We start from the raw sequence: 23,821 nt of genomic DNA on the forward strand, positions 1-23,821 counted from the left end.
GCCCCTGCTTCTTGACTCACATTTGCGTGTAAACCAGCGGACCCCAGTTCCAGTCGCGCGTAACGTCGAACGACCCGTCTGAAAAAAAATTGGTGCGACACGAGGACTTCCCAGGAGGTCACCCATCCGAGTACTACTCTCGCCCAAGCACACTTAACTGCGGAGTTCTGATGGGATCCGGTGCATTAGTGCTGGTATGATCGCACCCGTTTAATTTCGCGCTGCAAATACATAAACGCCTTCTCCTTTCTTCCCCCTCCCGTCATTTGTTTCCTTGTGCGTGCGCACTGCACCTCCCGTGCTCGTTCTAATATCAGGTAAAATACTATGGTGCCGTGACTCAAATTTGCGAATAAACCTGAGGACTATAATTCAAAAAAATGGGTGCAACACGAGGACTTCACAAGAAAATGGGTGAAATATAAGGACTTCGCAGGAGGTAACCCATGCTAGTACTACCCTCGCCCAAGCACCCTTACCTAAGGAGTTCTGATAGAATCCGTTGCATTAGTGCTGGTATGATCGCACCTGTTTCATTTCGTGCTGAAAATACATACACTCCTTCTCCTTCCCTCCCCCTCCCGTCAATTGTTTCCTTGTGCGTTCACACTGCACCTCTCCTTCTCGTTCTAATATCGATTAAAATGCCCCTGCTTCTTGACTCACATTTGCGTGTAAACCAGGGGACCCCAGTTCCAGTTGCGCGTAACGTCGAACGACCCGTCTGAAAAAAAATTGGTGCGACACAAGGACTTCCCAGGAGGTCACCGATCAGAGTACTACTCTCGCCCAAGCACACTTAACTGCGGAGTTCTGATGGGAGCCGGTGCATTAGTGCTGGTATGATCGCACTCGTTTAATTTCGCGCTGCAAATACATAAACGCCTTCTCCTTTCTTCCCCTTCCCGTCATTTGTTTCCTTGTGCGTGCGCACTGCACCTCCCGTGCTCGTTCTAATATCAGGTAAAATACTATGGTGCCGTGACTCAAATTTGCGAATAAACCTGAGGACTATAATTCAAAAAAATGGGTGCAACATGAGGACTTCACAATAAAATGGGTGAAATATAAGGACTTCGCAGGAGGTAACCCATCATTGTACTACTTTCGCCAAAGCACACTTAACTGTGGAGTTCTGATGGGATCCGGTGCGTTAGTGCTGGTGTGACCGCACCTGTTTAATTTCGTGCTGAAAATACATACACTCCTTCTCCTTCCCTCCCCCTCCCGTCAATTGTTTCCTTGTGCGTTCACACTGCACCTCTCCTTCTCGTTCTAATATCGATTAAAATGCCCCTGCTTCTTGACTCACATTTGCGTGTAAACCAGCGGACCCCAGTTCCAGTCGCGCGTAACGTCGAACGACCCGTCTGAAAAAAAATTGGTGCGACACGAGGACTTCCCAGGAGGTCACCCATCTGAGTACTACTCTCGCCCAAGCACACTTAACTGCGGAGTTCTGATGGGAGCCGGTGCATTAGTGCTGGTATGATCGCACCCGTTTAATTTCGCGCTGCAAATACATAAACGCCTTCTCCTTTCTTCCCCCTCCCGTCATTTGTTTCCTTGTACGTGCGCACTCCACCTCCCGTGCTCGTTCTAATATCAGGTAAAATACTATGGTGCCGTGACTCAAATTTGCGAATAAACCTGAGGACTATAATTCAAAAAAATGGGTGCAACACGAGGACTTCACAAGAAAATGGGTGAAATATAAGGACTTCGCAGGAGGTAACCCATCATTGTACTACTTTCGCCAAAGCACACTTAACTGTGGAGTTCTGATGGGATCCGGTGCGTTAGTGCTGGTGTGACCGCACCTGTTTAATTTCGTGCTGAAAATACATACACTCCTTCTCCTTCCCTCCCCCTCCCGTCAATTGTTTCCTTGTGCGTTCACACTGCACCTCTCCTTCTCGTTCTAATATCGATTAAAATGCCCCTGCTTCTTGACTCACATTTGCGTGTAAACCAGCGGACCCCAGTTCCAGTCGCGCGTAACGTCGAACGACCCGTCTGAAAAAAAATTGGTGCGACACGAGGACTTCCCAGGAGGTCACCCATCCGAGTACTACTCTCGCCCAAGCACACTTAACTGCGGAGTTCTGATGGGATCCGGTGCATTAGTGCTGGTATGATCGCACCCGTTTAATTTTGCGCTGCAAATAGATAAACGCCTTCTCCTTTCTTCCCCCTCCCGTCATTTGTTTCCTTGTGCGTGCGCACTGCACCTCCCGTGCTCGTTCTAATATCAGGTAAAATACTATGGTGCCGTGACTCAAATTTGCGAATAAACCTGAGGACTATAATTCAAAAAAATGGGTGCAACACGAGGACTTCACAAGAAAATGGGTGAAATATAAGGACTTCGCAGGAGGTAACCCATGCTAGTACTACCCTCGCCCAAGCACCCTTACCTACGGAGTTCTGATAGAATCCGTTGCATTAGTGCTGGTATGATCGCACCTGTTTCATTTCGTGCTGAAAATACATACACTCCTTCTCCTTCCCTCCCCCTCCCGTCAATTGTTTCCTTGTGCGTTCACACTGCACCTCTCCTTCTCGTTCTAATATCGATTAAAATGCCCCTGCTTCTTGACTCACATTTGCGTGTAAACCAGCGGACCCCAGTTCCAGTCGCGCGTAACGTCGAACGACCCGTCTGAAAAAAAATTGGTGCGACACGAGGACTTCCCAGGAGGTCATCCATCTGAGTACTACTCTCGCCCAAGCACACTTAACTGCGGAGTTCTGATGGGAGCCGGTGCATTAGTGCTGGTATGATCGCACCCGTTTAATTTCGCGCTGCAAATACATAAACGCCTTCTCCTTTCTTCCCCCTCCCGTCATTTGTTTCCTTGTACGTGCGCACTCCACCTCCCGTGCTCGTTCTAATATCAGGTAAAATACTATGGTGCCGTGACTCAAATTTGCGAATAAACCTGAGGACTATAATTCAAAAAAATGGGTGCAACACGAGGACTTCACAAGAAAATGGGTGAAATATAAGGACTTCGCAGGAGGTAACCCATCATTGTACTACTATCGCCAAAGCACACTTAACTGTGGAGTTCTGATGGGATCCGGTGCGTTAGTGCTGGTGTGACCGCACCTGTTTAATTTCGTGCTGAAAATACATACACTCCTTCTCCTTCCCTCCCCCTCCCGTCAATTGTTTCCTTGTGCGTTCACACTGCACCTCTCCTTCTCGTTCTAATATCGATTAAAATGCCCCTGCTTCTTGACTCACATTTGCGTGTAAACCAGCGGACCCCAGTTCCAGTTGCGCGTAACGTCGAACGACCCGTCTGAAAAAAAATTGGTGCGACACAAGGACTTCCCAGGAGGTCACCGATCAGAGTACTACTCTCGCCCAAGCACACTTAACTGCGGAGTTCTGATGGGAGCCGGTGCATTAGTGCTGGTATGATCGCACTCGTTTAATTTCGCGCTGCAAATACATAAACGCCTTCTCCTTTCTTCCCCTTCCCGTCATTTGTTTCCTTGTGCGTGCGCACTGCACCTCCCGTGCTCGTTCTAATATCAGGTAAAATACTATGGTGCCGTGACTCAAATTTGCGAATAAACCTGAGGACTATAATTCAAAAAAATGGGTGCAACATGAGGACTTCACAAGAAAATGGGTGAAATATAAGGACTTCGCAGGAGGTAACCCATCATTGTACTACTTTCGCCAAAGCACACTTAACTGTGGAGTTCTGATGGGATCCGGTGCGTTAGTGCTGGTGTGACCGCACCTGTTTAATTTCGTGCTGAAAATACATACACTCCTTCTCCTTCCCTCCCCCTCCCGTCAATTGTTTCCTTGTGCGTTCACACTGCACCTCTCCTTCTCGTTCTAATATCGATTAAAATGCCCCTGCTTCTTGACTCACATTTGCGTGTAAACCAGCGGACCCCAGTTCCAGTCGCGCGTAACGTCGAACGACCCGTCTGAAAAAAAATTGGTGCGACACGAGGACTTCCCAGGAGGTCACCCATCTGAGTACTACTCTCGCCCAAGCACACTTAACTGCGGAGTTCTGATGGGAGCCGGTGCATTAGTGCTGGTATGATCGCACCCGTTTAATTTCGCGCTGCAAATACATAAACGCCTTCTCCTTTCTTCCCCCTCCCGTCATTTGTTTCCTTGTACGTGCGCACTCCACCTCCCGTGCTCGTTCTAATATCAGGTAAAATACTATGGTGCCGTGACTCAAATTTGCGAATAAACCTGAGGACTATAATTCAAAAAAATGGGTGCAACACGAGGACTTCACAAGAAAATGGGTGAAATATAAGGACTTCGCAGGAGGTAACCCATCATTGTACTACTTTCGCCAAAGCACACTTAACTGTGGAGTTCTGATGGGATCCGGTGCGTTAGTGCTGGTGTGACCGCACCTGTTTAATTTCGTGCTGAAAATACATACACTCCTTCTCCTTCCCTCCCCCTCCCGTCAATTGTTTCCTTGTGCGTTCACACTGCACCTCTCCTTCTCGTTCTAATATCGATTAAAATGCCCCTGCTTCTTGACTCACATTTGCGTGTAAACCAGCGGACCCCAGTTCCAGTCGCGCGTAACGTCGAACGACCCGTCTGAAAAAAAATTGGTGCGACACGAGGACTTCCCAGGAGGTCACCCATCCGAGTACTACTCTCGCCCAAGCACACTTAACTGCGGAGTTCTGATGGGATCCGGTGCATTAGTGCTGGTATGATCGCACCCGTTTAATTTTGCGCTGCAAATAGATAAACGCCTTCTCCTTTCTTCCCCCTCCCGTCATTTGTTTCCTTGTGCGTGCGCACTGCACCTCCCGTGCTCGTTCTAATATCAGGTAAAATACTATGGTGCCGTGACTCAAATTTGCGAATAAACCTGAGGACTATAATTCAAAAAAATGGGTGCAACACGAGGACTTCACAAGAAATTGGGTGAAATATAAGGACTTCGCAGGAGGTAACCCATGCTAGTACTACCCTCGCCCAAGCACCCTTACCTACGGAGTTCTGATAGAATCCGTTGCATTAGTGCTGGTATGATCGCACCTGTTTCATTTCGTGCTGAAAATACATACACTCCTTCTCCTTCCCTCCCCCTCCCGTCAATTGTTTCCTTGTGCGTTCACACTGCACCTCTCCTTCTCGTTCTAATATCGATTAAAATGCCCCTGCTTCTTGACTCACATTTGCGTGTAAACCAGCGGACCCCAGTTCCAGTCGCGCGTAACGTCGAACGACCCGTCTGAAAAAAAATTGGTGCGACACGAGGACTTCCCAGGAGGTCATCCATCTGAGTACTACTCTCGCCCAAGCACACTTAACTGCGGAGTTCTGATGGGAGCCGGTGCATTAGTGCTGGTATGATCGCACCCGTTTAATTTCGCGCTGCAAATACATAAACGCCTTCTCCTTTCTTCCCCCTCCCGTCATTTGTTTCCTTGTACGTGCGCACTCCACCTCCCGTGCTCGTTCTAATATCAGGTAAAATACTATGGTGCCGTGACTCAAATTTGCGAATAAACCTGAGGACTATAATTCAAAAAAATGGGTGCAACACGAGGACTTCACAAGAAAATGGGTGAAATATAAGGACTTCGCAGGAGGTAACCCATCATTGTACTACTTTCGCCAAAGCACACTTAACTGTGGAGTTCTGATGGGATCCGGTGCGTTAGTGCTGGTGTGACCGCACCTGTTTAATTTCGTGCTGAAAATACATACACTCCTTCTCCTTCCCTCCCCCTCCCGTCAATTGTTTCCTTGTGCGTTCACACTGCACCTCTCCTTCTCGTTCTAATATCGATTAAAATGCCCCTGCTTCTTGACTCACATTTGCGTGTAAACCAGCGGACCCCAGTTCCAGTCGCGCGTAACGTCGAACGACCCGTCTGAAAAAAAATTGGTGCGACACGAGGACTTCCCAGGAGGTCACCCATCCGAGTACTACTCTCGCCCAAGCACACTTAACTGCGGAGTTCTGATGGGATCCGGTGCATTAGTGCTGGTATGATCGCACCCGTTTAATTTTGCGCTGCAAATAGATAAACGCCTTCTCCTTTCTTCCCCCTCCCGTCATTTGTTTCCTTGTGCGTGCGCACTGCACCTCCCGTGCTCGTTCTAATATCAGGTAAAATACTATGGTGCCGTGACTCAAATTTGCGAATAAACCTGAGGACTATAATTCAAAAAAATGGGTGCAACACGAGGACTTCACAAGAAAATGGGTGAAATATAAGGACTTCGCAGGAGGTAACCCATGCTAGTACTACCCTCGCCCAAGCACCCTTACCTACGGAGTTCTGATAGAATCCGTTGCATTAGTGCTGGTATGATCGCACCTGTTTCATTTCGTGCTGAAAATACATACACTCCTTCTCCTTCCCTCCCCCTCCCGTCAATTGTTTCCTTGTGCGTTCACACTGCACCTCTCCTTCTCGTTCTAATATCGATTAAAATGCCCCTGCTTCTTGACTCACATTTGCGTGTAAACCAGCGGACCCCAGTTCCATTTGCGCGTAACGTCGAACGACCCGTCTGAAAAAAAATTGGTGCGACACAAGGACTTCCCAGGAGGTCACCGATCCGAGTACTACTCTCGCCCAAGCACACTTAACTGCGGAGTTCTGATGGGAGCCGGTGCATTAGTGCTGGTATGATCGCACTCGTTTAATTTCGCGCTGCAAATACATAAACGCCTTCTCCTTTCTTCCCCCTCCCGTCATTTGTTTCCTTGTGCGTGCGCACTGCACCTCCCGTGCTCGTTCTAATATCAGGTAAAATACTATGGTGCCGTGACTCAAATTTGCGAATAAACCTGAGGACTATAATTCAAAAAAATGGGTGCAACATGAGGACTTCACAAGAAAATGGGTGAAATATAAGGACTTCGCAGGAGGTAACCCATCATTGTACTACTTTCGCCAAAGCACACTTAACTGTGGAGTTCTGATGGGATCCGGTGCGTTAGTGCTGGTGTGACCGCACCTGTTTAATTTCGTGCTGAAAATACATACACTCCTTCTCCTTCCCTCCCCCTCCCGTCAATTGTTTCCTTGTGCGTTCACACTGCACCTCTCCTTCTCGTTCTAATATCGATTAAAATGCCCCTGTTTCTTGACTCATATTTGCGTGTAAACCAGCGGACCCCAGTTCCAGTCGCGCGTAACGTCGAACGACCCGTCTGAAAAAAAATTGGTGCGACACGAGGACTTCCCAGGAGGTCACCCATCCGAGAACTACTCTCGCCCAAGCACACTTAACTGCGGAGTTCTGATGGGATCCGGTGCATTAGTGCTGGTATGATCACACCCGTTTAATTTCGCGCTGCAAATACATAAAAGCCTTCTCCTTTCTTCCCCCTCCCGTCATTTGTTTCCTTGTGCGTGCGCATTGCACCTCCCGTGCTCGTTCTAATATCAGGTAAAATACTATGGTGCCGTGACTCAAATTTGCGAATAAACCTGAGGACTATAATTCAAAAAAATGGGTGCAACACGAGGACTTCACAAGAAAATGGGTGAAATATAAGGACTTCGCAGGAGGTAACCCATCATTGTACTACTTTCGCCAAAGCACACTTAACTGTGGAGTTCTGATGGGATCCGGTGCGTTAGTGCTGGTGTGACCGCACCTGTTTAATTTCGTGCTGAAAATACATACACTCCTTCTCCTTCCCTCCCCCTCCCGTCAATTGTTTCCTTGTGCGTTCGCACTGCACCTCTCCTTCTCGTTCTAATATCGATTAAAATGCCCCTGCTTCTTGACTCACATTTGCGTGTAAACCAGCGGACCCCATTTCCAGTCGCGCGTAACGTCGAACGACCCGTCTGAAAAAAAATTAGTGCGACACGAGGACTTCCCAGGAGGTCACCCATCCGAGTACTACTCTCGCCCAAGCACACTTAACTGCGGAGTTCTGATGGGATCCGGTGCATTAGTGCTGGTATGATCGCAACCGTTTAATTTTGCGCTGCAAATACATAAACGCCTTCTCCTTTCTTCCCCCTCCCGTCATTTGTTTCCTTGTGCGTGCGCACTGCACCTCCCGTGCTCGTTCTAATATCAGGTAAAATACTATGGTGCCGTGACTCAAATTTGCGAATAAACCTGAGGACTATAATTCAAAAAAATGGGTGCAACACGAGGACTTCACAAGAAAATGGGTGAAATATAAAGACTTCGCAGGAGGTAACCCATGCTAGAACTACCCTCGCCCAAGCACCCTTACCTACGGAGTTCTGATAGAATCCGTTGCATTAGTGCTGGTATGATCGCACTTGTTTCATTTCGTGCTGAAAATACATACACTCCTTCTCCTTCCCTCCCCCTCCCGTCAATTGTTTCCTTGTGCGTTCACACTGCACCTCTCCTTCTCGTTCTAATATCGATTAAAATGCCCCTGCTTCTTGACTCACATTTGCGTGTAAACCAGCGGACCCCAGTTCCAGTCGCGCGTAACGTCGAACGACCCGTCTGAAAAAAAATTGGTGCGACACGAGGACTTCCCAGGAGGTCACCCATCCGAGTACTACTCTCGCCCAAGCACACTTAACTGCGGAGTTCTGATGGGATCCGGTGCATTAGTGCTGGTATGATCGCACCCGTTTAATTTCGCGCTGCAAATAGATAAACGCCTTCTCCTTTCTTCCCCCTCCCGTCATTTGTTTCCTTGTGCGTGCGCACTGCACCTCCCGTGCTCGTTCTAATATCAGGTAAAATACTATGGTGCCGTGACTCAAATTTGCGAATAAACCTGAGGACTATAATTCAAAAAAATGGGTGCAACACGAGGACTTCACAAGAAAATGGGTGAAATATAAGGACTTCGCAGGAGGTAACCCATGCTAGTACTACCCTCGCCCAAGCACCCTTACCTAAGGAGTTCTGATAGAATCCGTTGCATTAGTGCTGGTATGATCGCACCTGTTTCATTTCGTGCTGAAAATACATACACTCCTTCTCCTTCCCTCCCCCTCCCGTCAATTGTTTCCTTGTGCGTTCACACTGCACCTCTCCTTCTCGTTCTAATATCGATTAAAATGCCCCTGCTTCTTGACTCACATTTGCGTGTAAACCAGCGGACCCCAGTTCCAGTTGCGCGTAACGTCGAACGACCCGTCTGAACAAAAATTGGTGCGACACAAGGACTTCCCAGGAGGTCACCGATCCGAGTACTACTCTCGCCCAAGCACACTTAACTGCGGAGTTCTGATGGGATCCGGTGCATTAGTGCTGGTATGATCGCACCCGTTTAATTTCGCGCTGCAAATACATAAACGCCTTCTCCTTTCTTCCCCCTCCCGTCATTTGTTTCCTTGTGCGTGCGCACTGCACCTCCCGTGCTCGTTCTAATATCAGGTAAAATACTATGGTGCCGTGACTCAAATTTGCGAATAAACCTGAGGACTATAATTCAAAAAAATGGGTGCAACACGAGGACTTCACAAGAAAATGGGTGAAATATAAGGACTTCGCAGGAGGTAACCCATGCTAGTACTACCCTCGCCCAAGCACCCTTACCTACGAAGTTCTGATAGAATCCGTTGCATTAGTGCTGGTTTGATCGCACCTGTTTCATTTCGTGCTGAAAATACATACACTCCTCCTTCCCTCCCCCTCCCGTCAATTGTTTCCTTGTGCGTTCACACTGCACCTCTCCTTCTCGTTCTAATATGGATTAAAATGCCCCTGCTTCTTGACTCACATTTGCGTGTAAACCAGCGGACCCCAGTTCCAGTCGCGCGTAACGTCGAACGACCCGTCTGAAAAAAAATTGGTGCGACACGAGGACTTCCCAGGAGGTCACCCATCCGAGTACTACTCTCGCCCAAGCACACTTAACTGCGGAGTTCTGATGGGATCCGGTGCATTAGTGCTGGTATGATCGCACCTGTTTAATTTCGCGCTGCAAGTACATAAACGCCTTCTCCTTTCTTCCCCCTCCCGTCATTTGTTTCCTTGTGCGTGCGCACTGCACCTCCCGTGCTCGTTCTAATATCAGGTAAAATACTATGGTGCCGTGACTCAAATTTGCGAATAAACCTGAGGACTATAATTCAAAAAAATGGGTGCAACACAAGGACTTCACAAGAAATTGGGTGAAATATAAGGACTTCGCAGGAGGTAACCCATGCTAGTACTACCCTCGCCCAAGCACCCTTACCTACGGAGTTCTGATAGAATCCGTTGCATTAGTGCTGGTATGATCGCACCTGTTTCATTTCGTGCTGAAAATACATACACTCCTTCTCCTTCCCTCCCCCTCCCGTCAATTGTTTCCTTGTGCGTTCACACTGCACCTCTCCTTCTCGTTCTAATATCGATTAAAATGCCCCTGCTTCTTGACTCACATTTGCGTGTAAACCAGCGGACCCCAGTTCCAGTCGCGCGTAACGTCGAACGACCCGTCTGAAAAAAAATTGGTGCGACACGAGGACTTCCCAGGAGGTCACCCATCTGAGTACTACTCTCTCCCAAGCACACTTAACTGCGGAGTTCTGATGGGAGCCGGTGCATTAGTGCTGGTATGATCGCACCCGTTTAATTTCGCGCTGCAAATACATAAACGCCTTCTCCTTTCTTCCCCCTCCCGTCATTTGTTTCCTTGTACGTGCGCACTCCACCTCCCGTGCTCGTTCTAATATCAGGTAAAATACTATGGTGCCGTGACTCAAATTTGCGAATAAACCTGAGGACTATAATTCAAAAAAATGGGTGCAACACGAGGACTTCACAAGAAAATGGGTGAAATATAAGGACTTCGCAGGAGGTAACCCATCATTGTACTACTTTCGCCAAAGCACACTTAACTGTGGAGTTCTGATGGGATCCGGTGCGTTAGTGCTGGTGTGACCGCACCTGTTTAATAACGTGCTGAAAATACATACACTCCTTCTCCTTCCCTCCCCCTCCCGTCAATTGTTTCCTTGTGCGTTCACACTGCACCTCTCCTTCTCGTTCTAATATCGATTAAAATGCCCCTGCTTCTTGACTCACATTTGCGTGTAAACCAGCGGACCCCAGTTCCAGTCGCGCGTAACGTCGAACGACCCGTCTGAAAAAAAATTGGTGCGACACGAGGACTTCCCAGGAGGTCACCCATCCGAGTACTACTCTCGCCCAAGCACACTTAACTGCGGAGTTCTGATGGGATCCGGTGCATTAGTGCTGGTATGATCGCACCCGTTTAATTTTGCGCTGCAAATAGATAAACGCCTTCTCCTTTCTTCCCCCTCCCGTCATTTGTTTCCTTGTGCGTGCGCACTGCACCTCCCGTGCTCGTTCTAATATCAGGTAAAATACTATGGTGCCGTGACTCAAATTTGCGAATAAACCTGAGGACTATAATTCAAAAAAATGGGTGCAACACGAGGACTTCACAAGAAAATGGGTGAAATATAAGGACTTCGCAGGAGGTAACCCATGCTAGTACTACCCTCGCCCAAGCACCCTTACCTACGGAGTTCTGATAGAATCCGTTGCATTAGTGCTGGTATGATCGCACCTGTTTCATTTCGTGCTGAAAATACATACACTCCTTCTCCTTCCCTCCCCCTCCCGTCAATTGTTTCCTTGTGCGTTCACACTGCACCTCTCCTTCTCGTTCTAATATCGATTAAAATGCCCCTGCTTCTTGACTCACATTTGCGTGTAAACCAGCGGACCCCAGTTCCATTTGCGCGTAACGTCGAACGACCCGTCTGAAAAAAAATTGGTGCGACACAAGGACTTCCCAGGAGGTCACCGATCCGAGTACTACTCTCGCCCAAGCACACTTAACTGCGGAGTTCTGATGGGAGCCGGTGCATTAGTGCTGGTATGATCGCACTCGTTTAATTTCGCGCTGCAAATACATAAACGCCTTCTCCTTTCTTCCCCCTCCCGTCATTTGTTTCCTTGTGCGTGCGCACTGCACCTCCCGTGCTCGTTCTAATATCAGGTAAAATACTATGGTGCCGTGACTCAAATTTGCGAATAAACCTGAGGACTATAATTCAAAAAAATGGGTGCAACATGAGGACTTCACAAGAAAATGGGTGAAATATAAGGACTTCGCAGGAGGTAACCCATCATTGTACTACTTTCGCCAAAGCACACTTAACTGTGGAGTTCTGATGGGATCCGGTGCGTTAGTGCTGGTGTGACCGCACCTGTTTAATTTCGTGCTGAAAATACATACACTCCTTCTCCTTCCCTCCCCCTCCCGTCAATTGTTTCCTTGTGCGTTCACACTGCACCTCTCCTTCTCGTTCTAATATCGATTAAAATGCCCCTGTTTCTTGACTCATATTTGCGTGTAAACCAGCGGACCCCAGTTCCAGTCGCGCGTAACGTCGAACGACCCGTCTGAAAAAAAATTGGTGCGACACGAGGACTTCCCAGGAGGTCACCCATCCGAGTACTACTCTCGCCCAAGCATACTTAACTGCGGAGTTCTGATGGGATCCGGTGCATTAGTGCTGGTATGATCACACCCGTTTAATTTCGCGCTGCAAATACATAAAAGCCTTCTCCTTTCTTCCCCCTCCCGTCATTTGTTTCCTTGTGCGTGCGCATTGCACCTCCCGTGCTCGTTCTAATATCAGGTAAAATACTATGGTGCCGTGACTCAAATTTGCGAATAAACCTGAGGACTATAATTCAAAAAAATGGGTGCAACACGAGGACTTCACAAGAAAATGGGTGAAATATAAGGACTTCGCAGGAGGTAACCCATCATTGTACTACTTTCGCCAAAGCACACTTAACTGTGGAGTTCTGATGGGATCCGGTGCGTTAGTGCTGGTGTGACCGCACCTGTTTAATTTCGTGCTGAAAATACATACACTCCTTCTCCTTCCCTCCCCCTCCCGTCAATTGTTTCCTTGTGCGTTCGCACTGCACCTCTCCTTCTCGTTCTAATATCGATTAAAATGCCCCTGCTTCTTGACTCACATTTGCGTGTAAACCAGCGGACCCCATTTCCAGTCGCGCGTAACGTCGAACGACCCGTCTGAAAAAAAATTGGTGCGACACGAGGACTTCCCAGGAGGTCACCCATCCGAGTACTACTCTCGCCCAAGCACACTTAACTGCGGAGTTCTGATGGGATCCGGTGCATTAGTGCTGGTATGATCGCACCCGTTTAATTTTGCGCTGCAAATACATAAACGCCTTCTCCTTTCTTCCCCCTCCCGTCATTTGTTTCCTTGTGCGTGCGCACTGCACCTCCCGTGCTCGTTCTAATATCAGGTAAAATACTATGGTGCCGTGACTCAAATTTGCGAATAAACCTGAGGACTATAATTCAAAAAAATGGGTGCAACACGAGGACTTCACAAGAAAATGGGTGAAATATAAAGGCTTCGCAGGAGGTAACCCATGCTAGAACTACCCTCGCCCAAGCACCCTTACCTACGGAGTTCTGATAGAATCCGTTGCATTAGTGCTGGTATGATCGCACTTGTTTCATTTCGTGCTGAAAATACATACACTCCTTCTCCTTCCCTCCCCCTCCCGTCAATTGTTTCCTTGTGCGTTCACACTGCACCTCTCCTTCTCGTTCTAATATCGATTAAAATGCCCCTGCTTCTTGACTCACATTTGCGTGTAAACCAGCGGACCCCAGTTCCAGTCGCGCGTAACGTCGAACGACCCGTCTGAAAAAAAATTGGTGCGACACGAGGACTTCCCAGGAGGTCACCCATCCGAGTACTACTCTCGCCCAAGCACACTTAACTGCGGAGTTCTGATGGGATCCGGTGCATTAGTGCTGGTATGATCGCACCCGTTTAATTTCGCGCTGCAAATAGATAAACGCCTTCTCCTTTCTTCCCCCTCCCGTCATTTGTTTCCTTGTGCGTGCGCACTGCACCTCCCGTGCTCGTTCTAATATCAGGTAAAATACTATGGTGCCGTGACTCAAATTTGCGAATAAACCTGAGGACTATAATTCAAAAAAATGGGTGCAACACGAGGACTTCACAAGAAAATGGGTGAAATATAAGGACTTCGCAGGAGGTAACCCATGCTAGTACTACCCTCGCCCAAGCACCCTTACCTAAGGAGTTCTGATAGAATCCGTTGCATTAGTGCTGGTATGATCGCACCTGTTTAATTTCGTGCTGAAAATACATACACTCCTTCTCCTTCCCTCCCCCTCCCGTCAATTGTTTCCTTGTGCGTTCACACTGCACCTCTCCTTCTCGTTCTAATATCGATTAAAATGCCCCTGCTTCTTGACTCACATTTGCGTGTAAACCAGCGGACCCCAGTTCCAGTTGCGCGTAACGTCGAACGACCCGTCTGAACAAAAATTGGTGCGACACAAGGACTTCCCAGGAGGTCACCGATCCGAGTACTACTCTCGCCCAAGCACACTTAACTGCGGAGTTCTGATGGGATCCGGTGCATTAGTGCTGGTATGATCGCACCCGTTTAATTTCGCGCTGCAAATACATAAACGCCTTCTCCTTTCTTCCCCCTCCCGTCATTTGTTTCCTTGTGCGTGCGCACTGCACCTCCCGTGCTCGTTCTAATATCAGGTAAAATACTATGGTGCCGTGACTCAAATTTGCGAATAAACCTGAGGACTATAATTCAAAAAAATGGGTGCAACACGAGGACTTCACAAGAAAATGGGTGAAATATAAGGACTTCGCAGGAGGTAACCCATGCTAGTACTACCCTCGCCCAAGCACCCTTACCTACGAAGTTCTGATAGAATCCGTTGCATTAGTGCTGGTTTGATCGCACCTGTTTCATTTCGTGCTGAAAATACATACACTCCTTCTCCTTCCCTCCCCCTCCCGTCAATTGTTTCCTTGTGCGTTCACACTGCACCTCTCCTTCTCGTTCTAATATGGATTAAAATGCCCCTGCTTCTTGACTCACATTTGCGTGTAAACCAGCGGACCCCAGTTCCAGTCGCGCGTAACGTCGAACGACCCGTCTGAAAAAAAATTGGTGCGACACGAGGACTTCCCAGGAGGTCACCCATCCGAGTACTACTCTCGCCCAAGCACACTTAACTGCGGAGTTCTGATGGGATCCGGTGCATTAGTGCTGGTATGATCGCACCTGTTTAATTTCGCGCTGCAAGTACATAAACGCCTTCTACTTTCTTCCCCCTCCCGTCATTTGTTTCCTTGTGCGTGCGCACTGCACCTCCCGTGCTCGTTCTAATATCAGGTAAAATACTATGGTGCCGTGACTCAAATTTGCGAATAAACCTGAGGACTATAATTCAAAAAAATGGGTGCAACACAAGGACTTCACAAGAAATTGGGTGAAATATAAGGACTTCGCAGGAGGTAACCCATGCTAGTACTACCCTCGCCCAAGCACCCTTACCTACGGAGTTCTGATAGAATCCGTTGCATTAGTGCTGGTATGATCGCAGCTGTTTCATTTCGTGCTGAAAATACATACACTCCTTCTCCTTCCCTCCCCCTCCCGTCAATTGTTTCCTTGTGCGTTCACACTGCACCTCTCCTTCTCGTTCTAATATCGATTAAAATGCCCCTGCTTCTTGACTCACATTTGCGTGTAAACCAGCGGACCCCAGTTCCAGTCGCGCGTAACGTCGAACGACCCGTCTGAAAAAAAATTGGTGCGACACGAGGACTTCCCAGGAGGTCACCGATCCGAGTACTACTCTCGCCCAAGCACACTTAACTGCGGAGTTCTGATGGGATCCGGTGCATTAGTGCTGGTATGATCGCACCCGTTTAATTTCGCGCTGCAAATACATAAACGCCTTCTCCTTTCTTCCCCCTCCCGTCATTTGTTTCCTTGTGCGTGCGCACTGCACCTCCCGTGCTCGTTCTAATATCAGGTAAAATACTATGGTGCCGTGACTCAAATTTGCGAATAAACCTGAGGACTATAATTCAAAAAAATGGGTGCAACACGAGGACTTCACAAGAAAATGGGTGCAACACGAGAACTTCCCAGGAGGTAACCCATCATTGTACTACTTTCGCCAAAGCACACTTAACTGTGGAGTTCTGATGGGATCCGGTGCGTTAGTGCTGGTGTGACCGCACCTGTTTAATTTCGTGCTGAAAATACATACACTCCTTCTCCTTCCCTCCCCCTCCCGTCAATTGTTTCCTTGTGCGTTCACACTGCACCTCTCCTTCTCGTTCTAATATCGATTAAAATGCCCCTGCTTCTTGACTCACATTTGCGTGTAAACCAGCGGACCCCAGTTCCAGTCGCGCGTAACGTCGAACGACCCGTCTGAAAAAAAATTGGTGCGACACGAGGACTTCCCAGGAAGTCACCCATCCGAGTACTACTCTCGCCCAAGCACACTTAACTGCGGAGTTCTGATGGGATCCGGTGCATTAGTGCTGGTATGATCGCACCCGTTTAATTTCGCGCTGCAAATACATAAACGCCTTCTCCTTTCGTCTCCCTCCCGTCATTTGTTTCCTTGTGCGTGCGCACTGCACCTCCCGTGCTCGTTCTAATATCAGGTAAAATACTATGGTGCCGTGACTCAAATTTGCGAATAAACCTGAGGACTATAATTCAAAAAAATGGGTGCAACACGAGGACTTCACAAGAAAATGGGTGAAATATAAGGACTTCGCAGGAGGTAACCCATGCTAGTACTACCCTCGCCCAAGCACCCTTACCTACGGAGTTCTGATAGAATCCGTTGCATTAGTGCTGGTTTGATCGCACCTGTTTCATTTCGTGCTGAAAATACATACACTCCTTCTCCTTCCCTCCCCCTCCCGTCAATTGTTTCCTTGTGCGTTCACACTGCACCTCTCCTTCTCGTTCTAATATCGATTAAAATGCCCCTGCTTCTTGACTCACATTTGCGTGTAAACCAGCGGACCCCAGTTCCAGTCGCGCGTAACGTCGAACGACCCGTCTGAAAAAAAATTGGTGCGACACGAGGACTTCCCAGGAGGTCACCGATCCGAGTACTACTCTCGCCCAAGCACACTTAACTGCGGAGTTCTGATGGGATCCGGTGCATTAGTGCTGGTATGATCGCACCCGTTTAATTTCGCGCTGCAAATACATAAACGCCTTCTCCTTTCTTCCCCCTCCCGTCATTTGTTTCCTTGTGCGTGCGCACTGCACCTCCCGTGCTCGTTCTAATATCAGGTAAAATACTATGGTGCCGTGACTCAAATTTGCGAATAAACCTGAGGACTATAATTCAAAAAAATGGGTGCAACCCGAGGACTTCACAAGAAAATGGGTGAAATATAAGGACTTCGCAGGAGGTAACCCATGCTAGTACTACCCTCGCCCAAGCACCCTTACCTACGGAGTTCTGATAGAATCCGTTGCATTAGTGCTGGTATGATCGCAGCTGTTTCATTTCGTGCTGAAAATACATACACTCCTTCTCCTTCCCTCCCCCTCCCGTCAATTGTTTCCTTGTGCGTTCACACTGCACCTCTCCTTCTCGTTCTAATATCGATTAAAATGCCCCTGCTTCTTGACTCACATTTGCGTGTAAACCAGCGGACCCCAGTTCCAGTCGCGCGTAACGTCGAACGACCCGTCTGAAAAAAAATTGGTGCGACACGAGGACTTCCCAGGAGGTCACCCATCCGAGTACTACTCTCGCCCAAGCACACTTAACTACGGAGTTCTGATGGGATCCGGTGCATTAGTGCTGGTATGATCGCACCCGTTTAATTTCGCGCTGCAAATACATAAACGCCTTCTCCTTTATTCCCCCTCCCGTCATTCGTTTACTTGTGCGTGCGTACTGCACCTCTCGTTCTCGCTCAAATATCAAGTAAAATGCCACGGCGCCATGACTCACATTTGCGAATAAATCTGCGGACCATAATTAAGGTCGCGCATAAGGTCGAACGACACAACTGAAAAAAAGAAAATGGGTGCAACACGAGAACTTCCCAGGAGGTAACCCATCATTGTACTGCTTTCGCCAAAGCACACTTAACTGCGGAGTTCTGATGGGATCCAGTGCATTTGTGCTGGTGTGACCGCACCTGTTTAATTTTGTGCTGAAAATACATACACTCCTTCTTCCCTCCCCCCCTCCCATCATTTGTTTCCTTGTGCGTTCACACTGCACCTCTCCTTCTCGTTCTAATATCGATTAAAATGCCCCTGATTCTTGACTCACATTTGCGTATAAACCAGCGGACCATAGTTCCAGTAGCGCGTAACGTCGAACGACCCATCTAAAAAAAAATTATTACGATACGAGGACTTCCCAAGAGGTCACCCATCCGAGTACTACTCTCGCCCAAGCACGCTTAACTACAGAGTTTTGATGGGATCCCGTGCATTAGTGCTGGTATGATACCACTTGTTTAATTTTGCGCTTCAAATACATACACTCCTTCTCTTTTCTTCCTCCTCCCGTCATTTATTTCCTTGTGCGTGCGCACTGCACCTCCCATACTCGTTCTAATATCAAGTAAAATGCCACGGCGCCGTGACTCACATTTGCGAATAAACCTGCAGACCATAAATCAAGTCGCGCGTAACGTCGAAAGAATCATCTACAAAAAGATGGGTGCAACACGAGGACCTCCCAAGAAAATGGGCGAAATATAAGGACTTCGCAGGAGGTCACCCATCCGAGTACTTTTCTCGCCCAAGCACCCTTAACTACGGAGTTATGATAGAATCCGTTGCATTAGTGCTGGTATGATCCCTCATGTTTCATTCTACACTGCAAATACATACACTCTTTCTCCGCCCATCCCCCCTCCCGTCATTTGTTTCCTTGTGGGTGCACTCTGCATCTCTCTTTCTCGTTCTAATATAAAGTAATATGCCCCGGCACCGTGACTCACCTTTGCAAATGAACCAGTGGTTTATAATTCCATTCGCGTAACGTCGAACAACCCATCCGAAAAAAAATAGGTGCAACACGAGGGCTTCCCAAGTGGTCACCCATCCGAGTACTACCCTCGCCCAAGCACACTTAACTGCGAAGTTCTGATGGGATCCGGAGCTTTAGTGCTGGTATGATCGCACCAGTTTAATTTCGCGCTGCAAATACATACACTCCTTCTCCTATCTTCCCCTTCCGTCATTTGTTTCCTTGTGCGTTCACACTTCACCTCTCATTTTCGTTCTAATATCAATTAAAATGCCCCTGCTCCTTGACTCACATTTGCGTATAAACCAGTGAACCCTAGTTCCAGTCACGCGTAACGTCGAATTTTCCGTCTGAAAAAAAAAATTTGTGTGACACGAGGACTTCCCAGGAGGTCACACATACGAGTACTAATCTCGCCCAAGCACACTTCACTGCGGAGTTCTGATGGGATCCGGTGCATTAGTGCTGGTATGATCGCACTTGTTCAATTTTGCGCTGCAAATACATAAACTCCTTCTCCTTTATTCCCCCTCCCGTCATTTGTTTCCTTGTGCGTGCGCACTGCACTTCCCGTTCTCGTTCTAATATCAAGTAAAATGCTACAGCGTCGTGACTCACATTTGCGAATAAACCTGATGACCATAATTCAAGTCGCGCGTAACGTCGAAAGAATCATCTGTAAAAAAATGGGTCCAACACGAGGACTTCCCAAGTGGTCACCCATCCGAGTACTACTCTCCCCCAAGCACACTTAACTGCGGAGTTATGATGGGATCTGTTGTATTAGTGCTGGTATGATCACACCTGATTAATTTCGCGCTGCAAATACAAAAACTCCTTCTCCTTTCTTCCCCCTCCCGTCATTTGTTTCCTTGTGCGTGCACTCTGCATCTCTCTTTCTCGTTCTAATATCAAGTAATATGCCCCGGCACCGTGACTCACCTTTGCAAATGAACCAGCGGTTTATAATTCCATTCGCGCGTAACGTCGAACAACCCATCCGAAAAAAAATAGGTGCAACACGAGGGCTTCCCAAGTGGTCACCCATTATTGTACTACTCTCGCCCAAGCACTCCTAACTGCGGAGTTCTGATGGGATCCGAGGCTTTAGTGCTGGTATGATCGCACCTGTTTAATTTCGCGCTGCAAATACATACACTCCTTCTCATTTCTTCCCACTCCCGCCATTTGTTTCCTTGTGCGTTAACACTTCACCTCTCATTCTCGTTCTAATATCCATTAAAATGCCCCTGCTTATTGACTCACATTTGCGTATAAACCAGCGGACCCTAATTCCATACGCGCGTAACATCGAACGACCCGTTTGAAAAAAAATTAGTGCGACACGAGGACTTCCGAGGAGGTCACCCATCCGAGTACTAATCTCGCCCAAGCACACTTCACTGCGGAGTTCTGATGGGATTCGGTGCATTAATGCTGGTATGATCGCACCTGTTTAATTTCGCGCTGCAAATACATAAACTCATTCCCCTTTCTTCCCCCTCCCGTCATTTGTTTCCTTGTGCGTGCGCACTGCACCTCCCGTTATCGTTCTAATATCAAGTAAAATGCTACAGCGCCGTGACTCACATTTGCGAATAAACCTGAGGACCATAATTCAAGTCGCGCATAACGTCGAAAGAATCATCTGTAAAAAAATGTGTGCAACACGAGGACTTCACAAGAAAATGGGTGAAATATAAGGACTTCGCAGGAGGTAACCCTTGCAAGTACTACTTTCGCCCAAACACCCTTACCTACGGAGTTCTGATAGAATCCGTTGCATTAGTGCTGGTATGATCGCACCTGTTTCATTTCGTGCTCAAAATACATACACTCCTTCACCTTCCCTTCCCCTCCCATCAATTGTTTCCTTGTGCGTTCACTCTGCACCTCTCCTTCTCGTTCTAATATCGATTAAAATGCCCCTGCTTCTTGACTCACATTTGCGTATAAACCACCGGACCCTAGTTCCAGTCGCGCGTAACATCGAACGACCCGTCTAAAAAAAAATTTGTGCGACACGAGGACTTCCCAGGAGGTCACCCATCCGAGTACTACTCTCGCCCAAGCACACTTAACTGCGGAGTTCTGATGGGATCCAGTGCATTAATGCTGGTATGATCGCACATTTTTAATTTTGCGCTGCAAATACATAAAATCATTCCCCTTTCTTCCCCTCTCCCGTCATTTGTTTCCTTGTGCGTGCGCACTGCACCTCCCGTTCTCGTTCTAATATCAAGTAAAATTCTACGGTGTCGTGACTCACATTTGCGAATAAACCTGAGGACCATAATTCAAGTCGCGCGTATCGTCGAAAGAATCATCTGCAAAAAAATGGGTGCAACACGAGGACTTCCTAAGAAAATGGGTAAAATATAAGGACTTCATAGGAAGTCACCCATCCTAGTGCTACTCTCGCCCAAGAACCTTTAACTTGCGGAGTTCTGATAGAATCCGTTGCGTTGGTGCTGGTATGATTGCTCATGTTTCATTCTGCGCTGCAAATACATATACTTTTTCTACCTCCATCCCCCCTCCCGTCATTTGTTTCCTTGTGCGTGCACTCTGCATCTCTCTTTCTCGTTCTAATATCGATTCAAATGCTCCTGCTTCTTGACTCACATTTGCGTATAAACTAGTGGACCCTTGTTCCAGTCGCGCGTAACGTCGAACGACCCGTCTGAAAAAAAAAATAGTGCGACACGAGGACTTCCCAAGAGGTAACCCATTCGAGTAATACTCTCGCCCAAGCACACTTAACTGCGGAGTTCTGATGGGATCCGGTGCATTAGTGCTGGTATGATCGAACCTGTTTAATTTTGCGCTGCAAATACATAAACTCCTTCTCCTTTATTCCCCCTCCCGTCATTCGTTTACTTGTGCGTGCGCACTGCACCTCTCGTTCTCGCTCAAATATCAAGTAAAATGCCACGGCGCCGTGACTCACATTTGCGAATAAATCTGCGGACCATAATTAAGGTCGCGCATAAGGTCGAACAACACAACTGAAAAAAAGAAAATGGGTGCAACACGAGAACTTCCCAGGAGGTAACCCATCATTGTACTGCTTTCGCCAAAGCACACTTAACTGCGGAGTTCTGATGGGATCCGGTGCATTTGTGCTGGTGTGACCGCACCTGTTTAATTTTGTGCTGAAAATACATACACTCCTTCTTCCCTCCCCCCCTCCCATCATTTGTTTCCTTGTGCGTTCACACTGCACCTCTCCTTCTCGTTCTAATATCGATTAAAATGCCCCTGATTCTTGACTCACATTTGCGTATAAACCAGCGGACCATAGTTCCAGTCGCGCGTAACGTCGAACGACCCATCTGAAAAAAAATTATTGAGATACGAGGACTTCCGAAGAGGTCACCCATCCGAGTACTACACTCGCTCAAGCACACTTAACTGCAGAGTTCTGATGGGATCCAGTGCATTAGTGCTGGTATGATGCCACTTGTTTAATTTTGCGCTTCAAATACATACACTCCTTCTCTTTTCTTCCTCCTCCCAACATTTGTTTCCTTGTGCGTGCGCACTGCACCTCCCGTACTCGTTCTAATATCAAGTAAAATGCCACGGCGCCGTGACTCACATTTGCGAATAAACCTGCGGACCATAAATCAAGTCGCGCGTAACGTCGAAAGAATCATCTGCAAAAAGATGGGTGCAACACGAGGACCTCCCAAGAAAATGGGCGAAATATAAGGACTTCGCAGGAGGTCACCCATCCGAGTTCTTTTCTCACCCAAGCACCCTTAACTGCGGAGTTCTGATAGAATCCGTTGCATTAGTGCTAGTATGATCCCTCATGTTTCATTCCGCACTGCAAATACATACACTCTTTCTCCTCCCGTCATTTGTTTCCTTGTGCGTGCACTCTGCATCTCTCTTTCTCATTCTAATATCAAGTAATATGCCCCGGCACCGTGACTCACCTTTGCAAATGAACCAGCGGTTTATAATTCCATTCGCGCATAACGTCGAACAACCAATCCGAAAAAAAATTAGTACAACACGAGGGCTTCCCAAGTGGTCACCCATCCGAGTACTACTCTCGCCCAAGCACACTTAACTGCGGAGTTCTGATGGGATCCGGGGCTTTAGTGCTGGTATGATAGCACCTGTTTAATTTCACGCTGCAAATATATATACTCCTTCTCCTTTCTTCCCCCTCCCGTCATTTGTATCCTTGTGCGTTAACACTTCACCTCTTATTCTCGTTCTAATATCGATTAAAATGGCCCTGCTTATTGACTCACATTTGCGTATAAACCAGCGGACCCTAGTTCCAGACGCGCGTAACGTCGAACGACCCGTCTGAAAAAAAATTGGTGCGACACGAGGACTTCCCAGGAGGTCACGCATCCGAGTACTAATCTCGCCCAAGCACACTTAACTGCAGAGTTCTGATGAGATCCGGTGCAATAGTGCTGGTATGATCGCACCCGTTTAATTTTGCGCTTCTATTACATAAACTCATTCCCCTTTCTTCCCCCTCCCGTCATTTGTTTCCTTGTGCGTGCGCACTGCACCTCCCGTTCTCGTTCTAATATCAGGAAAAATGCCACGGCGCCGTGACTCACATTTGCTAATAAACCTGAGGACCATAATTCAAGTCGCGCGTAACGTCGAAAGAATCATCTGCAAAAAAATGGGTGCAACACGAGGACTTCACAAGAAAATGGGTGAAATATAAGAACTTCGCAGGAGGTAACCCATGCTAGTACTACTCTCGCCCAAGCACCCTTACCTACGGAGTTCTGATAGAATCCGTTGCATTAGTGCTGGTATGATCGCACCTGTTTCATTTCTTGCTGAAATTACATACACTCCTTCTCCTTATACACTCCTTCTCCTTCCTTCCCCCTCCCATCAATTGTTTCTTTGTGCGTTCACACTGCACCTCTCCTTCTCGTTCTAATATGGATTAAAATGCCCCTGCTTCTTGACTCACATTTGCGTATAAACCAGCGGACCCGAGTTCCAGTCGCGCG

The 23,821-nt window shown here is 47.8% G+C and overlaps 21 non-coding genes and 27 pseudogenes across 21 annotated transcripts; all 48 read right to left on the reverse strand.

Moving 5' to 3' along the window:
* Positions 1-89: 89 nt before the first annotated feature.
* On the reverse strand, positions 90-208 carry LOC148249770 (5S ribosomal RNA). The gene has a single exon (XR_015815619.1). It is a non-coding gene; the product is annotated as a 5S ribosomal RNA (ribosomal RNA).
* A 527-nt stretch (positions 209-735) lies between these two features.
* Positions 736-854, reverse strand: LOC148249771 (5S ribosomal RNA; annotated as a pseudogene).
* Positions 855-1,381: 527 nt separating this feature from the next.
* On the reverse strand, positions 1,382-1,500 carry LOC148249772 (5S ribosomal RNA). Its single transcript, XR_015815139.1, has one exon. It is a non-coding gene; the product is annotated as a 5S ribosomal RNA (ribosomal RNA).
* A 527-nt stretch (positions 1,501-2,027) lies between these two features.
* LOC148249773 (5S ribosomal RNA) lies at positions 2,028-2,146 on the reverse strand. The gene has a single exon (XR_015815621.1). It is a non-coding gene; the product is annotated as a 5S ribosomal RNA (ribosomal RNA).
* Positions 2,147-2,349: 203 nt separating this feature from the next.
* On the reverse strand, positions 2,350-2,468 carry LOC148249774 (5S ribosomal RNA; annotated as a pseudogene).
* Positions 2,469-2,673: 205 nt separating this feature from the next.
* LOC148249775 (5S ribosomal RNA) lies at positions 2,674-2,792 on the reverse strand (annotated as a pseudogene).
* A 527-nt stretch (positions 2,793-3,319) lies between these two features.
* LOC148249776 (5S ribosomal RNA) lies at positions 3,320-3,438 on the reverse strand (annotated as a pseudogene).
* Positions 3,439-3,965: 527 nt separating this feature from the next.
* LOC148249777 (5S ribosomal RNA) lies at positions 3,966-4,084 on the reverse strand. The gene has a single exon (XR_015815140.1). It is a non-coding gene; the product is annotated as a 5S ribosomal RNA (ribosomal RNA).
* Positions 4,085-4,611: 527 nt separating this feature from the next.
* LOC148249778 (5S ribosomal RNA) lies at positions 4,612-4,730 on the reverse strand. Its single transcript, XR_015815622.1, has one exon. It is a non-coding gene; the product is annotated as a 5S ribosomal RNA (ribosomal RNA).
* Positions 4,731-4,933: 203 nt separating this feature from the next.
* On the reverse strand, positions 4,934-5,052 carry LOC148249779 (5S ribosomal RNA; annotated as a pseudogene).
* Positions 5,053-5,257: 205 nt separating this feature from the next.
* LOC148249780 (5S ribosomal RNA) lies at positions 5,258-5,376 on the reverse strand (annotated as a pseudogene).
* Positions 5,377-5,903: 527 nt separating this feature from the next.
* LOC148249781 (5S ribosomal RNA) lies at positions 5,904-6,022 on the reverse strand. The gene has a single exon (XR_015815623.1). It is a non-coding gene; the product is annotated as a 5S ribosomal RNA (ribosomal RNA).
* Positions 6,023-6,225: 203 nt separating this feature from the next.
* On the reverse strand, positions 6,226-6,344 carry LOC148249782 (5S ribosomal RNA; annotated as a pseudogene).
* Positions 6,345-6,549: 205 nt separating this feature from the next.
* Positions 6,550-6,668, reverse strand: LOC148249783 (5S ribosomal RNA; annotated as a pseudogene).
* Positions 6,669-7,195: 527 nt separating this feature from the next.
* On the reverse strand, positions 7,196-7,314 carry LOC148249784 (5S ribosomal RNA). The gene has a single exon (XR_015814984.1). It is a non-coding gene; the product is annotated as a 5S ribosomal RNA (ribosomal RNA).
* Positions 7,315-7,841: 527 nt separating this feature from the next.
* Positions 7,842-7,960, reverse strand: LOC148249785 (5S ribosomal RNA). Its single transcript, XR_015814515.1, has one exon. It is a non-coding gene; the product is annotated as a 5S ribosomal RNA (ribosomal RNA).
* A 527-nt stretch (positions 7,961-8,487) lies between these two features.
* LOC148249786 (5S ribosomal RNA) lies at positions 8,488-8,606 on the reverse strand. Its single transcript, XR_015815624.1, has one exon. It is a non-coding gene; the product is annotated as a 5S ribosomal RNA (ribosomal RNA).
* A 527-nt stretch (positions 8,607-9,133) lies between these two features.
* Positions 9,134-9,252, reverse strand: LOC148249787 (5S ribosomal RNA; annotated as a pseudogene).
* A 524-nt stretch (positions 9,253-9,776) lies between these two features.
* LOC148249788 (5S ribosomal RNA) lies at positions 9,777-9,895 on the reverse strand. The gene has a single exon (XR_015814689.1). It is a non-coding gene; the product is annotated as a 5S ribosomal RNA (ribosomal RNA).
* Positions 9,896-10,098: 203 nt separating this feature from the next.
* LOC148249789 (5S ribosomal RNA) lies at positions 10,099-10,217 on the reverse strand (annotated as a pseudogene).
* A 205-nt stretch (positions 10,218-10,422) lies between these two features.
* On the reverse strand, positions 10,423-10,541 carry LOC148249790 (5S ribosomal RNA; annotated as a pseudogene).
* A 527-nt stretch (positions 10,542-11,068) lies between these two features.
* Positions 11,069-11,187, reverse strand: LOC148249791 (5S ribosomal RNA). Its single transcript, XR_015815625.1, has one exon. It is a non-coding gene; the product is annotated as a 5S ribosomal RNA (ribosomal RNA).
* A 203-nt stretch (positions 11,188-11,390) lies between these two features.
* LOC148249792 (5S ribosomal RNA) lies at positions 11,391-11,509 on the reverse strand (annotated as a pseudogene).
* Positions 11,510-11,714: 205 nt separating this feature from the next.
* Positions 11,715-11,833, reverse strand: LOC148249793 (5S ribosomal RNA; annotated as a pseudogene).
* A 527-nt stretch (positions 11,834-12,360) lies between these two features.
* LOC148249794 (5S ribosomal RNA) lies at positions 12,361-12,479 on the reverse strand. The gene has a single exon (XR_015814780.1). It is a non-coding gene; the product is annotated as a 5S ribosomal RNA (ribosomal RNA).
* Positions 12,480-13,006: 527 nt separating this feature from the next.
* LOC148249795 (5S ribosomal RNA) lies at positions 13,007-13,125 on the reverse strand. The gene has a single exon (XR_015815626.1). It is a non-coding gene; the product is annotated as a 5S ribosomal RNA (ribosomal RNA).
* Positions 13,126-13,652: 527 nt separating this feature from the next.
* On the reverse strand, positions 13,653-13,771 carry LOC148249796 (5S ribosomal RNA). The gene has a single exon (XR_015815627.1). It is a non-coding gene; the product is annotated as a 5S ribosomal RNA (ribosomal RNA).
* A 527-nt stretch (positions 13,772-14,298) lies between these two features.
* Positions 14,299-14,417, reverse strand: LOC148249797 (5S ribosomal RNA; annotated as a pseudogene).
* A 527-nt stretch (positions 14,418-14,944) lies between these two features.
* LOC148249798 (5S ribosomal RNA) lies at positions 14,945-15,063 on the reverse strand. The gene has a single exon (XR_015814701.1). It is a non-coding gene; the product is annotated as a 5S ribosomal RNA (ribosomal RNA).
* A 527-nt stretch (positions 15,064-15,590) lies between these two features.
* On the reverse strand, positions 15,591-15,709 carry LOC148249799 (5S ribosomal RNA). Its single transcript, XR_015815421.1, has one exon. It is a non-coding gene; the product is annotated as a 5S ribosomal RNA (ribosomal RNA).
* A 203-nt stretch (positions 15,710-15,912) lies between these two features.
* LOC148249800 (5S ribosomal RNA) lies at positions 15,913-16,031 on the reverse strand (annotated as a pseudogene).
* A 205-nt stretch (positions 16,032-16,236) lies between these two features.
* LOC148249801 (5S ribosomal RNA) lies at positions 16,237-16,355 on the reverse strand. Its single transcript, XR_015816055.1, has one exon. It is a non-coding gene; the product is annotated as a 5S ribosomal RNA (ribosomal RNA).
* A 527-nt stretch (positions 16,356-16,882) lies between these two features.
* LOC148249802 (5S ribosomal RNA) lies at positions 16,883-17,001 on the reverse strand. Its single transcript, XR_015815422.1, has one exon. It is a non-coding gene; the product is annotated as a 5S ribosomal RNA (ribosomal RNA).
* A 527-nt stretch (positions 17,002-17,528) lies between these two features.
* On the reverse strand, positions 17,529-17,647 carry LOC148249803 (5S ribosomal RNA). Its single transcript, XR_015815670.1, has one exon. It is a non-coding gene; the product is annotated as a 5S ribosomal RNA (ribosomal RNA).
* Positions 17,648-17,856: 209 nt separating this feature from the next.
* On the reverse strand, positions 17,857-17,975 carry LOC148249804 (5S ribosomal RNA; annotated as a pseudogene).
* Positions 17,976-18,179: 204 nt separating this feature from the next.
* Positions 18,180-18,295, reverse strand: LOC148249805 (5S ribosomal RNA; annotated as a pseudogene).
* A 561-nt stretch (positions 18,296-18,856) lies between these two features.
* On the reverse strand, positions 18,857-18,975 carry LOC148249806 (5S ribosomal RNA). Its single transcript, XR_015814409.1, has one exon. It is a non-coding gene; the product is annotated as a 5S ribosomal RNA (ribosomal RNA).
* Positions 18,976-19,181: 206 nt separating this feature from the next.
* Positions 19,182-19,300, reverse strand: LOC148249807 (5S ribosomal RNA; annotated as a pseudogene).
* A 205-nt stretch (positions 19,301-19,505) lies between these two features.
* LOC148249808 (5S ribosomal RNA) lies at positions 19,506-19,624 on the reverse strand (annotated as a pseudogene).
* A 205-nt stretch (positions 19,625-19,829) lies between these two features.
* LOC148249809 (5S ribosomal RNA) lies at positions 19,830-19,948 on the reverse strand (annotated as a pseudogene).
* Positions 19,949-20,153: 205 nt separating this feature from the next.
* On the reverse strand, positions 20,154-20,272 carry LOC148249810 (5S ribosomal RNA; annotated as a pseudogene).
* A 559-nt stretch (positions 20,273-20,831) lies between these two features.
* LOC148249811 (5S ribosomal RNA) lies at positions 20,832-20,950 on the reverse strand. Its single transcript, XR_015814397.1, has one exon. It is a non-coding gene; the product is annotated as a 5S ribosomal RNA (ribosomal RNA).
* Positions 20,951-21,513: 563 nt separating this feature from the next.
* Positions 21,514-21,632, reverse strand: LOC148249812 (5S ribosomal RNA; annotated as a pseudogene).
* Positions 21,633-21,841: 209 nt separating this feature from the next.
* LOC148249813 (5S ribosomal RNA) lies at positions 21,842-21,960 on the reverse strand (annotated as a pseudogene).
* A 204-nt stretch (positions 21,961-22,164) lies between these two features.
* On the reverse strand, positions 22,165-22,283 carry LOC148249814 (5S ribosomal RNA; annotated as a pseudogene).
* A 548-nt stretch (positions 22,284-22,831) lies between these two features.
* Positions 22,832-22,950, reverse strand: LOC148249815 (5S ribosomal RNA; annotated as a pseudogene).
* A 205-nt stretch (positions 22,951-23,155) lies between these two features.
* LOC148249816 (5S ribosomal RNA) lies at positions 23,156-23,274 on the reverse strand (annotated as a pseudogene).
* Positions 23,275-23,509: 235 nt separating this feature from the next.
* LOC148249817 (5S ribosomal RNA) lies at positions 23,510-23,628 on the reverse strand (annotated as a pseudogene).
* Positions 23,629-23,821: the final 193 nt, after the last annotated feature.

This window comes from Carica papaya, chromosome 8 (genome assembly GCF_054855325.1).
Source record: "Carica papaya isolate Zhongbai chromosome 8, ASM5485532v1, whole genome shotgun sequence".
Taxonomy (NCBI): domain Eukaryota; kingdom Viridiplantae; phylum Streptophyta; class Magnoliopsida; order Brassicales; family Caricaceae; genus Carica; species Carica papaya.